The 25,174-nt window shown below is 39.2% G+C and overlaps 1 long non-coding RNA gene across 1 annotated transcript in view; it reads left to right on the top strand.

Annotated features, from left to right (window-relative positions):
* Positions 1–23,144, top strand: part of LOC127477131 (uncharacterized) — a 47,601-nt gene extending 24,457 nt beyond the window's left edge. The window contains exons 2-3 of the long non-coding RNA XR_007906864.1: positions 21,071–21,111; positions 23,015–23,144. This is a non-coding gene — a long non-coding RNA (uncharacterized LOC127477131). The remainder of the gene's footprint in view (positions 1–21,070; positions 21,112–23,014) is intronic.
* The last annotated feature ends 2,030 nt before the right edge of the window (positions 23,145–25,174 follow it).

Raw genomic sequence — 25,174 nt, 5'->3', positions numbered from 1 at the left:
CCCTTCTTCCACTGCTGGTAAGGATTTCCTTCCAACAATTAATATTCCTACCAGCTCAAAAGCTGGACTAATTTTCTTTGAACCAGGATTGGTCAATACTGATAATTTTACATTTCTCCCTGTCTGCTATTTCACAGATCCCACATATTTCACACAAAAGACTGTTCAGCATGTATGGAAATGATAGAGTTAAAGACAGAGGCTCAGAAGATAAAATTGTCACACTTCTTGTATTAATCCTTTATGCTTATTTCAAGTGACTTGAATGAGCTGGAGTTCAGTGAGATTTATAATACCATTTTCTCGTGTTGTTTAGAAAATCCCTGCCTCTGATCTAATTTATTATAGAAATTTTCATCTGGAGTACTTGGCAGAATAAGCACATAATAATTTTTGTTTACCAAAATAAAATATGTTAGTATCCTTAACCCTCTTCCAATTCTAGCATAGTAAGACCAGCACAAAAACTTCTACTAGAATAGAAATATTATAAAATTTCCTACTCGCTTGCCATTGGTAAAGATTTCTAATGAAACCTGAAAATTTCTTTTTATCTGAAAATTTGCAAAGTTAAAATCTGTAAATCTTACAGATATATTCCTGGGTTGCACAGAATACTGATCCTCTTGCAAATCTGAGGGAGGAGTAATGAACAGGTGCTCTTAAACTAGTGGATTTCATAGTTTTTCTTCACCAAGAACAACACAGGATTTATGAATGTTAAAACTCCTTGGCTTCTGAGAGCCATCAATGCTAATGAAATGTAAACCACTTATTTCATGTCCCAGGAAGGTTCTTACTGACAGACTTGAACGTTATGAATTCCTGTATTGCTTGGAGCTGTGTTCTGCCCATGCAACGGACTTGTCTCTTCTCTTCAACAATTTTGAAAGCCTGTGTGCTTTACTGGCCTTGTCAGGAGTTAATCTATAGGATTATTTTGTTTTTGCTGACATGCACAAATAGAATCTGACACTTGCAGCCACACAGCTGTGTGAGGTTTACCTACGCAAAATCTTTCAAGGGTTTTTGTTCTTAAATGCATACCTTAAAATCTACATTTGAATTTATCATATATAAAAGATGCAGAATTAATTTCTGAAATTCAGTAATATGAACTGGGGGAAAAACCTCTTAAAATGGTATTTAGATGATGTCCCTGCATGAATTTCTTTTGATGTTTCATAGATATCTACATGTGTAGTGAAAGTCTGCTGTGCAGAGTCTTTTAGTACCAACGTTTCTATTGATGTCAAGAGACATGTAAATCAGATCCTAAAGTGCCTGTTTTACCAATCGACTTCATGATATGTCAGATTTGGAAAAGAAAATTGGATATAATATCATGCAAGTACAGCTTAGTATGCAACCTACCCCAAGTGGGCAGTGATAATAAAAATCAAGAGATGTGCCTCTTCTGATAGTACTGCTGCCAGAGCAAGCACTGACTAAGTTTTCCATCCAATTATCAAAGAATTCAAAATCCAAGTCCTAGATGAGTGACATATTAATTGATTTAGTTTTACCAAACACAAGATCTGAAGAATAAGGTTCCCCTTGGATGTACTTCTTGACATTGCAAATATACAGGAACCAGCCCAGCTCTCCTGAAGCAGGTTAGCGTATCTCCCTAGAAAACATACCATATTGCTTCTTCTCAGGTGTCACCTTAACTGAATTTGAGTCCACAGAAGAGTATAGGCCAGATGCCTGCAACACAGAAATAAACTTTCTTTGCATATTCAGTATTTTTGATGGCAAGGTACAATTTTTAGACATATCTGTCCCCATGTGACTTTGCTGATCACCACAGGAGCGAAGAGATTGCAATAGCATGAGCAAGAGAACAGAATCACTCAGATTTTCAACATATTTTTCACGCCGCTTCCTTTATTTACGCTATTGTAAATAAGTTTATGCAATCATGACTTGACGCTAAGTCTGCCTTGCTTTACATAACTGTGGGCTGTGTTTCCAAACAAAGTAGGATGTGACTTAAGTACCAACTAAGACTGAACACGACTGTCAGCCTTGTAGGGTCATCTTTATTCATTTCCTCTGCACAGATCCTGCATACCGTACATTGAGGTCTCTCTGTCTGTTGTTTGCAGTTTGTTAATGGCTGTTAACCACCAGCCAAACTGCATTTTGTCTTTCCTTTGAATTTACACCTCAGTTCTTGACTGATATATCCACATTCCTTTATGAACCTTGTGATTTTGTTTCAGGTGTTTTCCATCTGGCCTGCCCTTTTTGATACCCCACTTTTATGGTGTTGAAGCCCAATTTATTTGACACTTGTGCTGTTTCAAAGAGGCATTGCACTGGTATGATGGATGGTGTTTGATCTTGTATCCATATGTGCTAGATTTCAATTAATTTAAATTCCTTTAAATGGAATTGGAGCAAAATACAGAAGTTTGAAAAAAACATTTGCTCCATTCAGTTCCAAAGAATTATTTTGACTGCATGGTGAGGTTTGAAAAGCCACTAAAGCCACACAGAATGGATGAAATCAGTAAACTGAAATATACATTTTGACAGGAGTTAAGAGGGAAGATATTACAAATAATTCAGAAAGTGTCTGATTCTATAAAATCAGACAAAAGAATCACGTGACACCATAAGTTTACTGGAAAAGACAAGCCCATGATTGATTCGAGCCTAGTGGATCATGAGATGTTAGGAAACACATTAGGATATTTAGACAGTTTCTGTGACTGCAAACCAACATGGTGTGTCTATCTTCTCTGTTAATTTTGAAGATACACCTGTCTTAGACAGGCTTTCTCCTTGTAGTATATACTAAAAAAATAAGATATAAAAAGAGGGGTTCCTGATCAAAGTAGTAGTTCAGAAAGAAGCAGTGCTGTTAGGAGGTGAGCAGCATCTGAAACTTCTGAATGAACTTTCATATGAAGTACAGGAATGTTAAAAACAATGCTGCCTTTCAAATAATATTGCTGCTGAAGAGGATCAGTATTAGTAAGAATCGCTCTTGTGTTGAAAAATATTCCAAGATTAATTCTTCAGCATTCTGTACCACAAAACCTTGCCTTTCTTCTCAACAGTTTTTTGAAACTGTAGCTAAAATAGAGGGAACATTGAAAGATGATGTTCTCAGAGATTGAAGCAATACAAATTTTGCAAGGGTAAATCTTGCTTCTCTTATTTAAGAATTCTTTGAATATGTCACTAGAATGAGGAATGAATATGAAACAGATTATATAGTTTTATGTTTTAAAAATTTAATTTTAATATCTTAAAGAAATTAAATGATACCGTGGTTTGAACAAAAAAAAGTATTTGGAATGGAAAAAACTAAATAGCTTTGTGGGCCTTCTGTTGTTCTTCTCCCATACATGGTTATTCTCATAGCATTGATGTGGAACTAAACCATGATTATATGGGTTTGTTCTGTCATGGAAATAGTCTTTCTCTGAGATTTGGTTTCAGCTGTTGCTTTTTCTGTTAATTGTTTGCGGAATTAATGGAAAAGCTGCATAATCTGGGGACATGTTCAGAGACATAACCTAACCTAGGAAATAAAATAATCCTCCCATAAATTGTGAGTTTATAGAGAAGGCTGTCACATTAGTTTTTTACTAGTTTTAAAAGCTCAATAATATTGATCATGCAGGACTTTTCTTTACTATATTAAATATAGTGTGGTAGTTTGAACCATCTTGAGTGCAATTAATTCAGGTATTTACTAATGTACATTTATTATTATCACAATATGCTAGAGAAAAAAAATGTGTTGAAGAGGACAAATGGAGTTTGTTGAATCAACATTGCAAATATTGTAACACATAGAAGCACAATTGTTTGTGAGATCTCATTCAAATAATTTTTGGGTACTTGTGAAAATATTATGATATGTTTATATGGCCCAGTGGCTGGATCTGAAGAAATCAGAAGTGACTCATGAAATATTTGTGAACCAAAAAGCCTTCAGAATGTTACAGCCAAACCCATTTACAGTGCAGTCTCTCCTTTACTGGGCTGTAATAGACTTCTTGCTGAATGCAAAAGCACGGGATTTTTGTGATAGCCATTATACAGTTAATATGATAAACCACCCTGTAATGTCCTTTGTTCTCAGATACTGGTAATATACTGAAAAAATAGATGTTTCAGGCAGAACTCTATTCTGAAAGGCTTTTGCATTGAAAGGGGTGTTTGGGAATAAACTGTCACAAGTTAAGGTGTGCTCTTAAATTCTGAGACAAATCTGAATTTCACTGATTGAACTTCTGTATGGGTGACACAACTTGTTTTTGTCAAATAAACTTGGGTTTAGTGAATCTCAAGAGGCGCAAATGGCTACTGGGTTGAAGCTGTCATGCTTATGAGTTGCCTGCCTTCATCTTCAACACATCAGCCAATGCAGTCCTGCATTTCCTAAACTCTGTTACTTGTTATCTGAGATTGCCTAAGAGTCACTTTAGGGAGTTTCATCAAAGAAGATGATAAAATCTCCAAGTCTGTTTTTTCGCCAGGATATAATGCAGATGTGCAGTAGTTTACTTGGGATTTTAAACAGCTCTCCATGAGTCAATATCCCCAGTGTTGTTCCTGGCACTGTTTTCAGAAGTGAGGTTGCTGGGTCTGTCCTCTGCAACCTCTGGATTTCTGTGTTTTATTACTTTGGAGGCCTTGTCTAGAAAACCGTTCCTACTTGGCAATATGTCTAATAATATCCTTGCATTTAAGTACATAGCATATGTTTGAAATATCTTGTACGTTAACAAGCTTTCTTTGATCTGAAGAGGCGAACAGGAAAGTTCATTCAGAGTGGTTATTTCAGAAGCAGAAAGGTGAGCAAAGGTCATCATGTTACCACACCAGTAATTTATGTCTTACAGCTGTCTTCAAACTGAATAAAGTGTAACTGTCAGACAGATTTTTCTAGGCAGTAAAAGCCCTGTTCTGGTTGTCTCTCTTGTCCAGCCAAGCACTCAAGAGATCCCGGGCTGCAGGATTACGTCCATGTTCCCTGTCAGAATCCAAGTTCTCCTACTCCTTGTAGTGCTTGCACTGTGTAAATCCAGTTTCTTAGCAGATGGTGGGAATATTAGTTTCCTTTTCTCCTGCAGCATGCTCTTTGCAGGATTGTAATAATTTAATGAGGTTCAATCCTTTGATCCCAGTATCTTGAACCCTGAATCTGAATGAGACTTATATGTACTTTATTTCTTTCTTATTTTGAATCCTCAACCAGCATAGGAATGCTCTCATAAAGACCTTCATTATAGTAATATTTCCAACTGTGAAAATGGATCTTTAATTTCAGATGTTCTCATGTGAAAATGTGTTTATTGAATCTAAATATCTCTTACCTTATGCAAGTCGTCGAAGATCTTTTAGGAATTGTAACAGCCATTTTTACTAAATGAAAGAAAGTGAGGAGTGGTGCTTTTCCTGGTTATCAGAACTTTTTGAGATTCTGTGACTAGTGGAGGCATCTTCAAAATAATACCATAATAAAATGCTGATAAAATATTTTTAATTTAAAAAGCTGCATGTAATAGGAGTAGCTGATATGCATTCTAGCCAATGTACTATCGAGCCTATTCCCTGTTTTTTTATGTATTGACAAGAAAAGGACTGTTTTGAGTATATTATGGTGGATCTGTTTAGTGACTTTTCTTTGCTAGTCACTGTTTTAGCCTTCAGTATTCCAAGGAAATAGGGACTGAGGCATAGGAAAATGAGATAAGCCTTCAGTCACAGCAAGTTAAAAAGATTAACTAATTCCTAGGTACCTGAAGGCAGTGTGTCTCACCAAGGCTTGAGGCTGTGTAATAGATTATTATGCAAGGAATTAACTTCTGAAAGGAGTAATGTTTGTTAGAAAGATTTGCAGTTACTGTGTCAAAGACTTTTCCATTTCCATAATAGGCATAAACCAGAGGATTTTTTTTTTTTACTGTTGGACAGAAAGAACTTGTGTTAAAGATTAAAGAGGAAGAGGATGGTTTGCTTGAGGTTCTTTTTTCCCATGTTAGTATTTTTATGTTGCTACATATCATAACAGGAATTGGTAACATTCACATCCACATGGTCTTGTGAGAATGATGTCGCCTGAGACATAATTTTTTAGATTAGTTTTCTTTTGAAGTCTGAAGCTCAGGAATGAGCCATCTACAATACAGTGTCCTGTGTTACTCTTTTGTTCATTACATTATAAATGAAATCATATTCAAAGGAATATGATTAAGTTCATCACTCTGTCCAATGGCAGGATCACTCTGCTGTGTCATTGTTCACCTCCTTTAAAAAAACCAGTGATAATAGAGACAGTGTGTGCTCCTCATCAATTTATTCTAATGAAAACTTGGATTACAGTCACTGCAAATGAAATCCATCAGTTCTTATCCTGTCTACCACAGCCATTTAAACATTTTATTTCTACACTCCTCATGTGTTCTAAGACTTCTCTGGCACCCCCTGTCCTGCCTGTACCTGTGACTGATGCAATGTGTCTGGTCTCTGCTCACATGCAGTGTTTCCTGAACCTTAAATGCATTAGTTGGGTTCCTTTTGTCTCTTGCTGGTCTGTGCCTTTCTTGGCACTTAGAACCACCCTCAGTGTTTCAGCTGAGGCTTTATAAGTGCCAGGGTGGAGAGTGAAGCAGGATTATTTCATGTGTTGTCCGGGCCATACTCAGATGTGGGCACTTCAGTACCATGCCTGCTTCTTTCCCAGCACCATAATGCTGTTGACTCTGTGAATGATTATAACCCTGAGATCTATTCTCACGGATCTGCTACTGAGACAGTAGTATCCCAGCCATTGCCATCTTGTCATTAAAGCTCATTCTTTGGTATTTGCCAAAAGAGATTTACGGGTGTTTTAAGGTTTTTTTCTAGTTTGCCAAAATTGCCAAAATTCTAACCTGATCTTCATCAGTATTTGAGCCCTGCAAGTTCAATAATGATTATGTCTATTCCACCCTTCTTGCTGTTTTGGAAATATTGAACAGTCCTGGGTCAAGGGCAAACTAATTTTTAAAACCCCACCCAGTGAAACCCCAACCCATATCAACTCTATGGCAATTAAAAACCAAAAAACAGGTTCCTCTGGTTTGCTCTGAAGAGCATTTAGTGTGCCAGGATAAGAAACCTACTTGTCTACCACGCAGGCCTGCCTGAAGAGGCTGTGCTCTCCAGGACTGAGAAAAGGAATGCAGAGAGCAGCCTCCCTGCCCAAAGTGAAATTTAGGTATGGCTCTAGATTGCCACTGCTGTGATGACTCTTCTCTGCATGGTGGGCAGACTGGGTTATAAATGTTGACACAGAGGAGTCACGGATCCTTTCATCAGTGTACAGGTACCACCAAGGAATGTGTGTCCTTGGCACTCACATTCTCTATCCATAATCCCTGTAAAAATTGTGAGACTATTTAGCATTATTACCATAGTTCATCTGATGTTCAGTACCATTAAGTACCCAGTCTTAACACTTAATTTATAATGTATAAAAAGGAGGAGGAAGCTGGGAATTTCCCTGAGAGTTTTGGAAAGGCATCTCAATTTGTGTAGTGCTGTGTGCATAGTGGGGATTTCTCTTACAGGAGAGAAACTGAAATCCAGTGATCTGTGTTCCCTCTTTCCTCTTTTTAGTCTCTCTCAGTTCAGGGAAGTTATAATACTTCTGTACTTGTATTCCCCTATATGACTAAAATGATCCAAAAATGTGAAAATGAAAGGGAGCTTTGAGAAGTAATATAATCTCCTCACTGAGGTAGTATTAAATTCCTGAGACATATTTGTGTTCAAATCTCTGGTGAATGGGACTTAAAACCTCCCCAGCTAACTTCTTTAAGAGCTTTTTCCTTATTAATGCAGTGTTTGTACTGATCCTCAGCTTCTGCATCTTATACTTACTTCTTGTTTTCCCTACCACTAAAGATGGAGAAAAGTTCATCACTATTCTCTTTCACCTTCCAGAATGAAACATAATGTTAAATTTGAGATTATTTGAGATTATCAAATCAGTATGGTAGGAATGCACTGTGTAGATAAAATGCATATTATCTTGATTCAAGAAATCATGTCTTTTCAGACCTGCCTATAAGTCATATGTGTTGGAAATGAAAAATCTGCTTAAATGCATTTCTGAAACAGTTTATGCATTTAGAGTGTTCTAATTAAAAAGAAAAAAATCTGTGGTGTTTATACATGATACTGTGTAACCCTGGCAGTTTTAGAAATTTCTCCTTGAATTCTTGTTTATCACATATCACCTGTGGTAGAGTGGAAACAATTTGTTTAATTTTAGCAGTTTGCCCACACAGCCATGCAAATCTAGAGGATAAAGTTGTCAGAACTCCTGAACATAAATACCATGGAGCTGGGCTGCTGATGCTGCAACAGATGAAGTACCAGCACTTCACTGACATTAGGACAGCCAGACATTCAGGTAAAAGTAATTTATTGTGGAGTGGCTGCAATGTAGTGAGCAACATATGTAGTGCAGAGGGTTTGTATTTGGGGAAATTTTTGTTGCCGTCTTCCATATTTCTTCTCACACTCATGATAGCTAAGCAAAACCAGGAGGTGAGACAATAAAACAGCTTAATGAAGAATGGGTAAAATTTTTCTGCCTTATGTTTATGTCCATGTTCAAGTTTTTTATTCAAGTGGTTCTAAAAACCACTTGTCACTTTCCAGCCACCCATTCTTTTGAGAACAGACATTGTATCATCAATGACTTACTTCCAAATATTGCCCCACCATCTTTTCATTGTCATCTGGACATTTTCTGTTTCTTGATCTCCTTAGTCACAGACTGTCACTTCTTTTCACAGAAATGGGGAGGAAGAAGTCAAATCACTACACATCTGAACCCCCTCCCCATCCCATGAGAACATATTTTTACGGAAAGAGCTGGCAGCATTTCAGAGTTTTTAGAATTTTTCCTTTCCCTATGGCTTGAATCACACCTTGGCCGAGAAAACCCAGTCAGTAAAAACAAGCCATTGTAATAGCAATGCAGCTGTCAGATGTAACATTAGGCCACAAGTGGTATTGTAGGTGGTGCTTCTAAATAATTGTTTTGTTATTTCACTGTTAGTAAAGAGCTTTGGGATAAGGCTTAGGGAACGTGCCCTTTAGGGGACCGTGTGTCCTCCCTCGTACAAACGAGTCTGTTACGTTTAGCAAGAGAATATGCCAAATTTGCTTGACCTAAGTTTTGTCATCCAAACCGTTGTCCAGGCACTGTTGGTCATTGTTGGTTCTGACATCACTGTGTTGCTGAGAGGAATTCACGTTATGCAGACATTGCAACAGCCCTGCTGCAGAGATGGGTTAATGTTGCCATAGCCCCTTGGTGACAGTGGAGTGGAGGGCACACTAATAAAGAACCTGTTACTGACAAATACCAGCAAGTTCAGTGTAGCTCCAAAGGAGATACAGATATATATGTTGCATTTTAATGGTTTGGAGGGCTTTGGTTTTTTGTTTCTCAAGTGAAAGTTACAACGATGGACCTGTCTCAGTGCTGCTTATTTGCAGTGGGAAGGAGGTACAGTGGTCAAAACAGAGAACAACTAGCATGGCAGAGCACGGTATTGAAGAGCTCTGATGTGAAGAGGAAGTGTTCCTTCCTACAGGCTACCCAAGCTGGCGCTCCAGGCAAATCACGTGTCTCTCTCAGACACCATTTCCTGTTGTTAATAAGTGGAAGTGGTCTGCAGGGGAAGTGATGTGTCTGTCACAAGTTTGAAAGTCCAAGGATTTGACTAGCAGAGTTTGAGGGCAGCTGTCAGGACTGCAGCTGGCGGATCAGAACTTCACCACATTGCTCAGAATGCCTTTATTTGGTCTTTACTTCTGAACACGTCACAGTTCTTACTTGCATAGGAAAGTCAGAGGTGCTGATCCCAAACCAGGTAAAGGAGTCACAATCAAGTTATGCAAGCCACTCCTTTCTCCTGAGGCTGAATATACAGAATTTGGAGAATTCCTAAAATTACCTGCCCAGCAATGTTGCACACCCACCTCCAAATTGCGATAAAGAAAGCAAAAAACCCAGGAATTCTGACTTCATGCTGGGTCATCATGTTTAATAAAATCATGGAAACATTTGAGTTGTTACACAGACACCATGTCACAAAGTGGACCCAAAGGAGTCTGTGCAGTAACTCGGCCTCCTCGCCTGGCTGGACGCTCCTATGAGCTAATTATAAGGGAGCAGCAAGTCACCCTCCAGTTTGTCAGTATTGCCAAATTTCATAACTTCATGGCAAGACTTTCTACGGTTGCCTTATTGCTTCAAAGTTCCTTGGTGTTTCGAAGCAGTGGAACATCTCAGTTCTATTTGTTTACCTTCCTGATCATTGGAAAAAGGTGTGAAGCATGGCTTCAGATAGGGAATCATAGGACCCACAAAATATTGTATTTTGAAAATGTCAGTAATTTAAGCAAAATCTTTCTTTAAAGCCTTTGAGGTGAGAATTTTGCTTCCTGTGGTCATTATCAGGGTCCTGCTTGATGCAATATATGATACACTATATTACAGCAGGGTAATGCCATGTCATGATAAAGTAAGGATGCAAACCCTTGCCAACTGAAGATTGCAGATTTGAACTAGTGTCTTGTCTTTCTCTCTAGGGCATTGGTCAGTAGAGCCAAAGAATGAGCTGAGAGGAATGAATCTGCTTTTCTATGGATTTGGGGTATTTTTTTGTACATTGCATTTAAAGTTCAATACTACCAACTTCATATAACTATGTTTTGTGAAGTGCTGGCCTCTGCAGCAATGTTTTTCAAGAACAGGCATCCACTGGAGTGCTTATAGTCACCAGGCACCACAGTGAGTCACAATATGAGTCACTGACCTAGTTGTGGTGCACGGGATTGTAACAATGGGGTCAGATTTCCCTCTGCCACAAGGAGAGGGTACACTCTGACTGTTGGCTTCACTGCACCAAAGGGAGGGACATGGCCCTGCATGGCGGGTACTGGTAAGAACACACATCCTGTCCTCACAAGTTGCCCCACAGGCTGAAGTTACATGAGATGCCATATGAACTTAAAAGCAGAGAGTCCCACCAGCAGTAACAGAATCTTTGCAGTCCTGAGCATAATGACCAGTGCTCTATCAGCAACAGTAGCTAGTGTTATCTTATGCTTTCAAAGTTAAGCACAGTTATGAACACAGCCAGAGGGGGCTGTCAGGCAGGTTGTGCAGTTGCAGTTCAACCAGCTGTTCTTCTCCTGAGCTTTTCTTAGTGTTACCATGCAGTGAGGGAGGGACTGTCCCAGGTCAACTATCTAAATGTCAACCATCAACTGTCTTTATCTGCAGATCGCTTTCTCCCTGACCCATCACTTCCTCTTGTAAATATTTCTAAAATGATGGACAAACACTTTGTCAGCTGCAGACATATGTTTGGAGTTGGTAGAAGTTTGATGTAAACTATGAGATTGATAGAAGGGTTGGTTACATTCTGTTTACTTATATCCAGGCTCACTTCCCACTAGGAATTGGGTGAAATGTGTTTCACAAACGCTGCAGAAAGACCACAATATTTCAAGCATCATTCCATGAAAATGTTAAATGAAAAAGAGCAATGTGGAAACATATAGTGAGAATGTATGCACTGAACAGCAATGTCCCAGAAGCTGCACAGCCCATGAAAAGAGATGAGACCAGTAGGAAGAGGATTACTGAAAAGAGACAGTGGCAAAGAAAGAGCTTAGCTGCAAAACCAGTCAAAGGGTGAATGTTATGGTGTGGTGCCCATTCACAGGCTGGCTGCTCTGAGCTTGACCACCAAATTGCCAGACAGTGAACTCAGTGAATCTCACAGATTGGACCAACCAGATGTCATAATAATTAATTCCAACTGTACAGTAATTGAAAACAGCATAGAGACAGCAATTTCTTGTTGACGGTGTTAGTACTACATCATCTTTATTTGGAAAAGCCTCAGTTCTTGGAGTTTTGAGTAATGCAAAGTTATTAAATACTACTAAAGAAAAGAATAAAATTCTATATTCTAAGACAAGCTTTGCTATGAGATAGGACCATAGCCTTTGCTTATATTAGAAGGGACCAACTCAGCATTCAGAATTCTAAAATATCCCTTTGAGAGCTCATGTCCATGTATAAGGCAGGGCTTCTCCACAGGCATGTATCTGTCCATTAAGAAGCAATACTTTTGAATCCTCTTTTTCAAAATATTTTGAAATTTTATAGAGGAATTCCAAGAACTTTGCCATAGAAGCACTCTACTTCTTTTATGTCAGTTCTAACTGTACTGCTTTATGTAATTACCCTTGAGGTAAGTCATTCTTAGCCTGCTTTTTTCTTATTTAAATGTGATATTTTAATATGTACTTGGGGACTTAAATGCCCAAGTTGCACTGAAATGCCTTAGGGCCAGAGCACACAGTTCTGTAAAAACTCTTGCCTCTTAGTATCTCTTATGTTCAAAAGATCCAAAATGAAGCTTCTCATCTGTATATTCCTGTTCTGATTCTCATTTTATTTGGAGGATGTTAAAAATGAGGAAGGCAAAGACTGTGCTTGTTGACATGCCTAACAGTGCATAAAGGGTGCTGGATCTTCCCTTTTATCAGGATGAGAGCCTTTCCATAAAGTAATATGATACTCGCTTGCATCTGATCTATAATTTTCAGCTCTTTTAATTGACTGGCAAAGTATGGTCTTCAGGATACCACAGGATTTAATTAAATGAAGCTACTTTGTTTACACGGTGCAAATGGGAGTGGAATACACCTGCAGTTGAGACACAACTGAGATATATTTTTTCATCAGAAAAAGAATACTATCACTTCTAAGATTTATTTATATATATATTTATGAATACTATCACTTCTAAGATTTTTATGTAGTTAATTGTAGATAGTTTAAAAAATTGTTCATTGAAGACTTAACATATAGTGGTTGTAATTCCACTCTTTTATCATGCCTAACAGTTTAGATGGAAATGGCATAACTTGGTTTTACAATTTTTATGCTTGCCACAAGGAAGTGGGGAAATGAAACAGATGATTAATTAAGGCATTAGCTTTAATGCAGGTTTGAGGGTTTGGTTAATTGTTGGATTTTTTTCAGTACAACTGATACCTAAAAAACCCCAACAACAAACCAACCAAAACCAACAAAACCCCCCCAAGTAACCTTCTGGCACTTGGAGTCTTTAATGTAATAACAAACATTTCTATAGTTCAGCACTTGTGAGCAACCCTAGAATAGCAAACCTGTGCAAACAACTCAGATCTGAGAAACTTTGAAGCAAAAAGTTATTTTGTGCAAAACTCAGCACTTTGTGACCATACGGATGATGGCAAACCAATGTTCTCAGCTCAGCATTTGCCAGTGTGAATGTATGACAAAAACCCTCCAATAAACACTTAAACAAATATTTCATTTCAAACTTCAGGAGTGAGTAAAACCAGATTTTAACATTTACAAATACAAATACATTTTATTATATACAGAATCAAATGCAAAAGATATATATATACTTGAGATTTGGGTGTGCTACGATACTTGTAGTTAGTACAGGAATATTTTTTTTTTTATTTCCTTACCAGAATTCTGAGGCAACATTAAGTAAGGAAGGGTGAGGCAGGCTGGGATAACTGACAAGCAGTGATTAAGGATTTGCTCCTTTTCGCAGGAACTTCGGGGTGTAATTCTACTGTTCACTCCGATGCTCTCAGGGTGCTTTTCTGGCTTTTAGCTGTGTGCTGCAGGAAACCATTTCAGCTTGTGCTGCTGTGGTGGCAGTGACAGGGACAGCTGGACTAACTGCTTGGGTCTACAGAACTGTGTTCCATCCCCATCCTTTTCCTGGTCTGAAATATGACCGCTCTTTTCCCATATTCTCTCTCCCCGTTTCTGACTCATTTGCTGTTTCTTTTTATATACAGAAAGGAATGATTCCAGTGCACGAGAGGTCAGAGCTGCTTTTTCAGCTGTGTTCTGCTCATACAAAGGCAGCATCTGGATACCTCTCACTCACACAGTGCTCTGCAAACTTGGGGGACCAAAGTATCTGGCTCACAGCAGATTTTTTTCCTACAATATTCAGCTCCTCTGTATTTCTCATCTCCTTCTGGTGGCACTGGGGGAGGGAAGGGAGAACAGAGCAGCTGGATTGGCATCTGTCATGTGGCAACAAAAATAGCAAATCACCATTATGATTTTGGCCACAACATTGTCATGTAAGCCTGAGTTATATGAGATTCAAGGATTTTTTCATCGTGGTTATGAAAGTGACCTTTAACGAATATTTTGTGGTCAAATAAACACAAAACTTGTGGAAAAGGAAAGTCCAATTACGTACTGAATGTTCTCAGCTCCTACATAGAGCTGGGAATCTAACAATTGAAATAATGATGAACCATCATAGTCAGAACCTGTTTCACAAACTGAAGTTAGTCTGTGAAGTATTTGTCAGGGATTTAATCAGAAAAAGGCTGGAAATTCATCTGGAACATAAGCAGCCTTTGTTCAGCAAACTGCTGACATGTTCCTTCAGGCAAATTTTTCCTTTGGCTGGATTAGTTAAGCAAATAGCTATGCAGAGTGCTTACTTCTGGGTTTGCAAATCTGAAGGAAATTTATTTCCTTTACAGGTGCACTGAGTATGTCAAACTAAGGTCAAAGTCTCAGTCTTTGGGTCTATGTTTTGATTCAGTAAAGTACAGGTCCCTTGAAACAAAGTGGAACTCTGATTCTGAGTTATCAGCGGGACTGCTGGTGGTCATCACCAGGTGGTTAAGAAACACTTTTGATACTACTGAAGCCCTTTTCATTTTTCTGTGCCCTTTAAACAAGGAAACAAAATTGAAATCAGGTATTCTGATTCCAGAGGTCTGATGAAAGATGCTAACAAGCTAGAGGGCACTCGGCTGTACCAAGTAACTCATGCATACACATCAGTTGTCCCATAAATGTCAGACAATGGACAATTGATAATATGGCTTTGGAGAGCTCTGTAATAGTATAAGATATAAATTATGATTTAGAAATTATTTAATAGACAGTCAATTCAGAGACACAGGACTCTGTGTGTGCAAGTGCCTGGTAGTGAGCTAGCTCCTGTACAGTCAGAGAAAAAAACAAACCACATTTCTTGGGGAAAATAATGTAATTGTCTCTGTCTGCCTTTTAGGAGTTTGCAAGGGAATGCCAACATAACTAGAGCTGACGTAGATATTTTTCTGAAATATCTTAATATCTGTTAACATGTTGCTAGCACTACCAGAGACATCAGCTTTGTCCAAAGGTGTCCAGTGGAGCCTTCATATAAGTAAGTCTTAAAATGCAGTCCACAAGTATTTGGCAAATGGTTATTGTAGGTTTTTCTTTTTTTAGCTAAAATCCATATTCTCCTTTAACCCAAGATGCTGTGTGAAGTTTTCAATGATTACCACTCTGTTCTAAAGACCTTTCCAGTGTTGTAGCAACTGTGTACTCCTTTTCTGAAAGTGTCCTGGATACTTGATTTTTTTCTCACAATATTTCAGACTCATTAATTCAATACCATCTTCTTTGCCATTAAGAAATTTGAGTTGCCATTCTGTGACCACTACAGACCTGCCTGCAGCTGCTTTTGGACTTTGGCAACACCCAATTGCTGTTCATAGGCCTGAGTGATGCTCTGACTTGCCTGGGCCTGTGTCTTGTTCTGCAACATTTAAGTTGTGCTTGTATTGTGCAGCTCATTGCCCCACTTTACTTCCCCTGAATTCCCTTCCCCATTGCCCTTGCTGGCTCAGAGTGGCAGAACTGAAGTCATTGAAACTGCCTAAGGAAGGAACTGGTCACATCTACCTTTCCTGTTGAGCTTTTTCCCTTTTACAGCTTTAGTAGACCTAATTTAAGAAAGCTGGGGAGTTGTTTTCTCTTACAGGGCACTTTGGGTGTTGTAGTTGAGATGTTTCCTAACACCCCCTCCAGGCAGGCAGAATGATTGTGAAAGCATGCCTGGGTCTTATAAGGGGTTTTTGCATTTTTGAGCATCACAGGTCGAAGTCCCCATGAAGGTAGACAGGGAATGGAGATGCCAGATCTTTCAGGACCAATTTTGAAGACTATGGGTGAAACTGGAAAGCAAATAATAAACTAATGAGCACATATTAATGCAGACATACCTTGCACCCAGGTGAGAGGAGTTAACATATAAGCAGTGTGAACTTCCAGGAAGGACTCCTCAGAGGCTCTATGTGGGAGCTGAAGAAATTTGGGAATCTGAAGACATCCTGAGAGCATGAGCAGAGGAAAGTGCAGATCATTGTCTCCACTGAGGGGTGGAGGGACTGAGAGCTCTTTCAAAGAAAGTGGGCTGTGATGAAAGCAGAGTTTGGTGATGCATACAAGAAACAGGACAGTGGTTTTCAGAAAGCTGCTCATGCAATTCTGGATATAGCCAGCTCCCTAAGGAGTACATGGAGTGAGAGGGGTAGCAAGTGGGATTAGCCATCAAAGAGGGAAATGGTCTTATCCTCTGTCTTGCTCTACAGACACTTCACTACACTTCTCCAGTACCTCGTTTACCCTGCCTTTCATGAGCCCCCACCTCCTTCATGGCTGTGTGGAAGGATCAGGCAAATAGACAAGGTATGGCTGAAGGGAAAACAACAAATGAGCTGGGATTCACATCCAGGAGAGAGGAAATTCACCCTCCTATATTTCTATGTCATATCTTAGTTTTACACCTACTTCTCAGGGGTTTGTTTCCTGCTGAATGTTAACTCTTTCCCAGCCACAGCTGCCTTTTAGCAGATCTCTCTTAGATGCCCACATTGCTCAGCCAAGCGCATATTTGACCCTGGCAACATGCAAGCCAGCACTTTCATGATAAGTTGCTCACTATCTTTACCCATATCTCTGTGATGAGAACTGAGATTACAGAGTTGTGGCGAGAGAAGACAGTGGCAACATAATGGAAACTAGACAGAAATCTCACAGTCTCTCCTGATACATCTTGACAACACGTTGGGATTGTAGCTCTTCTTCCAGCTCTGGCTGTCTCTGGAAGGCACTCCAGCTATAAGAAAGTAGTTCTCAATTTTTGGCTGTCTGTCCTGTGTCCTGAGATCTTGCTAAAGGAGAGGCCTCATAATCCACTTTCTCTTTGCAGTGTACAGTATTGCAACTTTGTGTGGGAACATTTATTTCTCTCCCTTGGTTGTTGGAGGCTTATTGGCTGTTTGGTTGAGAAAAGCTCGTGAGCTGATGGGTTAAGTTACATGCCATTGTCTCATCTAATACACAGGGTTTTCTGACTGAAAAAGACTGTTGAGGACTAACCCTGTTAAATATGTGAGACAGTAGGAGCTGTCTGGCTTGACTCATAGGTTTGACAGAGGAGTTAGTAAAATCACCTGAGGATATTCTGAAACATCATGAGACTGGTAGTAGCTAAATATAAGACAAGTGAGTTGGTGCCACCCTGGGAAACAGAACTCATGGGTGGTGTGGTACAGAGGTAGCAGAACCTGCTGCAAAGAGGCAGACAGGCTCTCCCACTGACTACTTGCAAGGTGTCAAGGCAATCAGACTGACCCACAGTCGTAGAGCTGTGGCTGGAGCTAATACCCAGTACCTATAGGACATAGGGAGGCAAGAAAAAATGATAAGACAAAAGAATTAATAAGACAAAGAGTTGAAAGCTGAGAGTTTCAAAGGATTGCAGAGTGCCTGGGAATTTCCATCTTTGAAACTGGAAAGATTCATACCTGAACTCAATATACATAAAAACAGTCAAAAAATACTTTTGCTGATTTCCTTTTGACTGTGTATTGATTTGACTAGCTACCCTATAGCAACAATGCTGTAATACACACAGGCCCAGATGTTTTCTAATAACAAAACTGTAGCTTGCTAAAGCTTTCAGAGGGAAGATACTGGGTCTTCTCCAGGAAGAGAATGGTGTGTCCTGCAAAAGATGTGGCTAAGTGCAACTGGAGAGAATTAACCAGCTGGAGTATTTGCTGTACAGAACAAGCCAGTCTCAGCACCAAATAGCAGTCTCCAAAGCCAGTTACTGTATTAAGCTTCTGTTGTCACAGGTACAAGAGATGTGTTCTGATTTTAACCTGCCTCAGACCTGACTTCCAGTTAGGGATGTAGAGGGACTGTGTCTTGGAACTTGACTCTACCCACAGGAAACTTATTCAGTAATAGTTCAAGAATTTAAATAGTTTACCTACGTCTGAAGGTCTTGCCATGCATATGTACCTCTTAAAACTTTATGTCTCCTCAAATTGACTGTCATCTATCAAATTGGGCTACCAGTGCTTCCTTTCACCCACTGCTTTCTTTACTTCTTCTTTCTTACTTAGAATGCAAAATCTTTGTAGTTTATACTCTTGGCTAAGGCACACCACTTTAGCTTCCCATTAGCACTTCCAAGGCTTAAGGGAAGAAATCCAAACACAAGCATGTGTGTGGATACAGTACCACCATCAGTGAAGACTCACATAACAAGCCTTGCTCTTTCAGTGACTCCAGAAAAGGCATGACCATCACAGCTTGCAAGTGGTACTGTCACCAAAACAGAATAGGAATTAAATTATGCCTCATATTTCTAGAACCTAAACACAGAGATGTGTGAAGAAGTCACACAGAAAGCAGCTTCCATAGTGGAAGATAAAGCAGACTAATTTCCTAAATCTGAAAAGATATGGGTTTTCATTACCTTTCGGCCCAGACTTGAACTAGGGGAGAGATCTTGAAATAGAACTTAAAAAATCAACTAAGTGCCTTGAGTATCATGTGACATCTGTTTTCAGCAAGCAACCAGAGGGTGGGGAGACTCCCAAGTTAGCAATTGCATGAAAATTAAAATATTCAATGGCAGCACCCACAGAATCTCCGTCTCCCTGTAGAAACTGGTTTTGCTGCTACAAGCACATTCATGTTGAGATCATTATATACTCAGCAGTTTGTGATTCCTTGCACTTCAGAGGATATGCCATGTCTGTTTTGAAGGTGGATGGCAGAAAATGTGAACACTGATGTTATATACAGGTAATTTAAAATACTGTTACACATTTATTTTAAGCTAGAACACCAGTAGATTTTATATGCACCATCTTACACTGGAATCACTCTACCTAGCCCTTCTGGATTTAGAAGAAGCAATATTATAGACATAGAAGATAAAATTACATTCTTCCATATGATAGAAATACATATTTTAGAACAAATTATTCAGAAGTAGTCATATACATGGTCTTTTCTTTCAGATCTCTTCAGATCTTGTTATTTGAATAACAGTCCCCGAGCCTCTTTGTTCTGATTACAACCATGTTTCAAAGGTGTTTTCAACCTATAGTCCCAGGCATCACTGTTCTTCCAGCTGCATTCTGCCTGACCACTTCCAAACAACTTGTTTGGAACTGAGCTGTGCTTTTTTGTTGGTACAAGGACCCAGAAGAAATTACTTATTGTAAATAGTTATGCATCTAGAGGATTTAAATGACCTTAAAACACTAATTTGAGACAAACCTGTAACACTGTTCCACTGGAGATGTGTGAGGCCTTTGACAACTGAAATTTTTTACTTTTTCTCGTGTGAGAATGTGAAACTACCACCATTAGATTTAACTCTTAGCACTTTGCAAGGAATGCAGTAGCCATCAAACAGAGAAGGGAGTCAGAGAGTGATCGCTGATAGCACCCAGATGCTTCACAAGGAAGCTGCAGCAAAGTCTATTATTATCTCTTGCCCTACCTTTAAGGTTTTGCCTGGAGGGCAGGGCTGATATCAGGGCTCCAACCTGCCAGGGAATTTACAACTACTTGCTAAATCACCTTCCCTGCCCTGGAGACTTTCTATTCTAAAAAGTCCCTCTTCTATAAATGGAAAGGTGACGCATAAACCAAATCCAGAGTTAGATATTGCAGCAGGTTGTCTGATGTCTCGCAGAGTATCCATGAGAGAATCAGAAGTGTTGTCTGGGAATGCTATGAGCTTCAGCCCTGTGTCTTTCTTAGCCAACCTCCTTTACAGGCCAGAAAGACATGGAGTAGTGTGACTGAAGTCTTCAAGTCACCCTAGTCTGTGGGAGCACTTATGGTTATGAAAAATACCCCACACTGCAGGTACAATGGATATGCAAAATCCCACTCATTTCAGTTCCCATAAAAATCAATATTCTACCAAACATCATGTTTTCAACAGAGATTAGACTGCTCTTCCTTTTTTTAGTCTTCTACTGAGTAGAAAAACTCTCATGGAAAATAATACAGTTTATTTCATCTGTGTGAGAAAGGGCAGGATGTTTTGCTGGTTATTTCATCATGTGTGAAAAACAAAATGTTGCCAAAACCTACATTGAACATGCTTCCTTAAGAAAAGCAGGTTAAATTACATTAAGCCTTAAGGGGTTTTAGTCACCATAGAAAAGTCAGTGTGTAGTTTCTACTGTCCTAGCAGGTTGGAATGCCCATACTTGCCCAGAATACCACTTCTCTATTAGAGCACCTTTTGAATTTTGTTTAACATACTGGTCTTTAATTACAAAACGGTCCTTTTCTTTTTTCTTTTTTTTTTTCTTTTCTATAGGTGAGATTTTTGGAAAACTCATCTAAAATCCTTTCAGACAATTTTTTATCTTTCTGTCTACATATATCAAAGCTTTAGCCAAAATTCCTTAAGTTTTATGAAATATCTGTACATGAAAGGAACAGATAGTGCTGAACTGGAAAAATGCAGAGGATTTATAACATCTCAATTAGTTCTCATATCTTTACATTTCTGGGACATCAAACATGAAATGGCACTTACAACAAAAAGGTAGGCAACTGAAGGTGACTCGTGTTTGGCACTTAAGTTGTTTAAAATTTTTATCAGCTCTCTGAATGCCTGTTTTAGAGACACACACCCATCTTCAGTGTGGTGTACTCACTAAGTTTACTTACAATAAAAGAACAATGCTTTCCTCTGCACTCATTTGTATGTGTCATCCCCATGATTTTACAGCAGATTTTCATGAAACACGTGCCTGAAAAAAACGTGTTAGAATCAGCCTTTAATTCCTCAATGTATTTTACCTTTTCTTTTTTTAGGACTTTCCAGGGTGAAAAAGGCTCTAAAGAGACAAATACAAGTAAGTCATCAGCAGTGAAATGTGGCAGTTGCAAGTTTTATTATTTGAGTGCTGACAGGTCATTTCCCCCTTGCCCGTTGCATAGAGTGTAATATTATCACCAGTCAGCAGAAGGGCAGGGAAATCACACGCCAGGCAGGGAAAGCTTCTTCTTTTCTTTCCCAGGGAAGTCTATGACAGGAAACAAAGGAAGAAATTATAAACTATGATCAAATAAGATAGAATCACCCACTCAGGATTTTTGTTCTCCTTTCACTGCATGTTGAGAACAAAAGGCTCAATGTTTAGCTGCTCCAACCTCGAGAAATCCAAGTCAGTTCTCTGAGCGCTGGGGCTTTAATGTTGACTAAAAGCAAATGCAGAGAATGATTTTGTTCCAAGGGGAGGACAAGTGGAGCAGGTTGGGAATGGACTACACCTCCACCAGCTATGAAGGGCTCTTAAAGAATCCACCTTTGCAGATAAATTATTGGCTAGAAATTTGGCTTTTTTCTGGGTGCATGTCAATCTGACCTATGAAACAAGGTGCAGCACTTCAAGTGTGCAAATATGTCACTGAACCTCAACAAAGCCCTTAATTATACAGTGGTTAAGGAATTACTGCATAGCTGGGAGCATGAAGTGTTCAGTAATATCCCACAGCTGTCTGAAGAAACCTTTGTGCCGCTGCCAAATAGTTTGTGGGGACATTAAAACAAATAGTGATTTCTCAGCAAAAAATTAGACTGAGGTCCTTTACTTACAAAGAACAGCAGTGTTTCTGGGCTCCAGATCTGGGCAATCCTGCCTTGGTGCCCATGCCAGTAAGAAAAAGGGCTCTTAAATCTTTTCTCTGCTCCAGCTTTTGAAGGGATGTAGATACCTCTTTTATCCCTACTTTATATTGGTGTATCTTGGCTGCTTATGTTGTGTCTTGTCCATTCATCTCTTCTCCCTTTCAAATACTGTTTGCATGCTTGAGTCCTTATGATGGCAAACATCAGCAGCTGGAACCTAGACCCTAGGGAAGTGATAAGTTATCAGATACAAGGGATATATCCTCATTGGATGGGATTTTAAAATTTTGTTAAAAGCATGAAACTAGTGAAGATAGAAACTTGTGGCATGCAGACAAGTTTTTGAAGTGTAGCACTTTTTTAATGGCAAGAAACCTGGTCAGTGTAAAATGGGAAGATGCCACATGTATGGAATGAAGAGATTTATTTTTGGAAACAGAGTTGAAGAGTTCTGCTAGTTAACCTAGAAGAGTAACATCAAGCAAAGTAGAAAAATGTTATCATCTAGATCTGAATTGTTTGCTATTATCTTGTTTTGCTGCTTTAGATGAGTCAGCATTTTTCAGTTTCTCACTGACATATCCATTTAGAGAACTATAAACCTCAGTTACCACGTAGACATGCTGTGCAGTTTGACTAGTGACTATGTGAAGAACATGCTGCTGTCCAAGACAGAAGATCTTAGAGATGTGCAAAGCCAAAAGTGTTTTTAACAGAGGAGAGTCTGAACACCCAAACTACTATGCTTGGTTTTGTTCCCTTTGTAAATCTTTTCGACAAGCATGCAGCTCTTCAGAGTCAGCCATTCTCTGAAATAATTCAGAACTAAATTTAGCAATTAAGGGGCCAAGTTTTGTGATGAAATAACCTGACAGTTGTGTCAACAGCACTGTCCATCACCAAGCATCAGTCTTGGGATGTTCCCTCAGGGTTCCCTCAGGGTTCCTGCTGCACAGGATTAAAAAAAAAAAAAAGCTCTGCAGGGCAGAACTGTTGTAGCAAAGTAGCCTTTGATTATATGCCTCTATCCCATGTTGGCTCCATACAGTCTTTTTCAGGCCTGCCACTCCTTGCTGACACATTACCAGGTCACCTCCGCTTCCGTCCTTTTGCTCTCTTTTTCCCAGGCAGGCCACCCGCCCGGTCGCTTTGGACAAGTGCCATTCAGCAAGCCTAAGGAGGTCTGCAGACCAGAACTGTTCTTCAGACCAGATAGAAATCTGTTAAAACTGCTGGATTTTTTTAACTGCTTTTATGGGCCGCCGATGTTGCACATATTCATATCCTTTCGTGGAACAATACATATGGCTACATGTGAGTCAGAGTGAATTTTCTTGGCAACCAACAACGTTCAGGAGGTGGATTTGCCAAACCCTAAATTATTCAGTGTCCTTCCGTCTCTGGGGCATTTTAATCTCTGCAGCCATGAGGCTCTTGAATGAAGTGCTTGTGTCAGTCAGAGTTCTTATTAAACAGGAAGATGGCCTTTCCTCTTGCCAGTTCTCAGTGCATTTCCTGCTCAATTCACTGGCACCACTCACAGAAATAATTGGTAATGTGACCTTACCTTGCTTGCATAGGTTTCTGTTGTCTATGGCATGAGTACTGCTCAGGAAAAAAACCACCAAAATGTAGATGCACCTTTGGAAACTCTCTGACAATATCTTTGCTTTTAGTTTATTTTCTATCAAGTTTTCACATGAGTTCCAGGGGAAACAGTAAGGGTTGATCTCACCTTATAATGTGACTGATAATGTGACTCTTAGCAGCTGGGAATAAATAGCATGGTGAGTGTGTGGTTTTAGGAGGAAATGGTTCCATGTTTCCTTTCACACTGCTTTCCAACATGATGATATCTTCCTTTTTTGTATTGATTGCTGATTACAGACTTCCTTTATAGGATGGCTCATCTTCCTACCTTGAATAGTGCTTAACCCTCAAGGAGTTAGTTTCTTGCAGATGGGAATACACTTTTTGGGGATTTGATGAATATGAATTAGCAGTATATCATAGTATGCTGAATATCTTGTAGTGTCCCAACTATGTTTGGGGCTTTCTGTGGATGGAAACCAACCAGGAGACTAGTTCTACTCCCACCTGCTGGAAATAATGTTGTTGGGGCAGATAATTAAATCTATTCCTGCAAACTCTTAATGGAGTTCTAGTGAAAAGGCACTCAGACACATCAACAGTCTGTGTTTTAGAGTGTCTGAAATTGAAATTTGAGTCTGAATGTTATAAGGGAAGGATATCTCTAAGGAGAAAAAAAAATGAAAGATTCCTTTTCTTCTACAGAGACTGAGAAGCTCTGGCTGCAGGCTAGTGCCTTTGTGCACAACTGTCAGTGTAGAGGTGAATGTGTTTGAAGGTGCTGATTCACATGCTATGTGATATTGCATTACAGTTTTGTTACTGACAATGGTTTGGGTAAGTGATTCCAGAGAAACCACAATCTCCTATGCTCAATGGATCACCTACTTAAAACTTTATTTACTTAATTAATTTATCCTTACACTCATTTTCAGGCCTTGTGTTTGTGGTGAGGGTGGCGTGTTCCTAGAGAACTAATGGAACCTTATGGGTTGCTGAAAAAAAAGTTGTGTTCAGAAGCCACTTTAGTGTGATCAAATAATTTTTCGTATCATATCAGCCTTTGAGAAGGAATGCCTACCTATTCAACCAACCATATGTAGATCATATTCCTGAAACAAGTGAGTAATTGAAATTCTTTAATGTCTAATGAATTGTGAAGTATTTTTCAGTTCTTTTTTTTCTTTTCCTAAGGCAGAAATTGCCTTCAGACATGGGTATGTGAAGAGCAGACTCACTGCATTCAATAATTTTAAATTTCTGGTGCTTCACTTTACTGCAGGGTATCAGTATTGAAGAAGGTTGGTAAGTAGAAAGGTACAGGTAGTGCAGCTGAATGAGGAACTCATTTAATAAAGCTGCTGCAGCTTCAAATGTAAATGGATTCAGTCACTTCAAATCTGATTTATACAAAGTTAGCTTATACCTGCAAGTGACAATTTAGTTTATAGTTAGACAAAACATGGGACATGGGTCCTATTGATAAGCACAGAGTGGACATTAAAAATTACTCTTTAAGCTTCTTGACTGAATCTACTTCTTGGTTACTTGGTGTGTGATAATTGGAAAAGCAGGGCAAGTACATACTCCATAAGTGATGTTGGGGGAAGGACCTTGTATACAGAAAGCTACAAGACAGGTATTCCAGTTCCTTTCCCAATTCATTAAGCAATGCTGTGCTTTTTGGTGTGTCTGTT

The sequence above is a fragment of the Manacus candei genome, unplaced genomic scaffold (genome assembly GCF_025592945.1).
Source record: "Manacus candei isolate 608988 ecotype Guabito, Panama unplaced genomic scaffold, ASM2559294v1 h1tg000050l, whole genome shotgun sequence".
Lineage (NCBI taxonomy): Eukaryota > Metazoa > Chordata > Aves > Passeriformes > Pipridae > Manacus > Manacus candei.
This window is presented reverse-complemented; position numbering and strand designations above follow the sequence as displayed.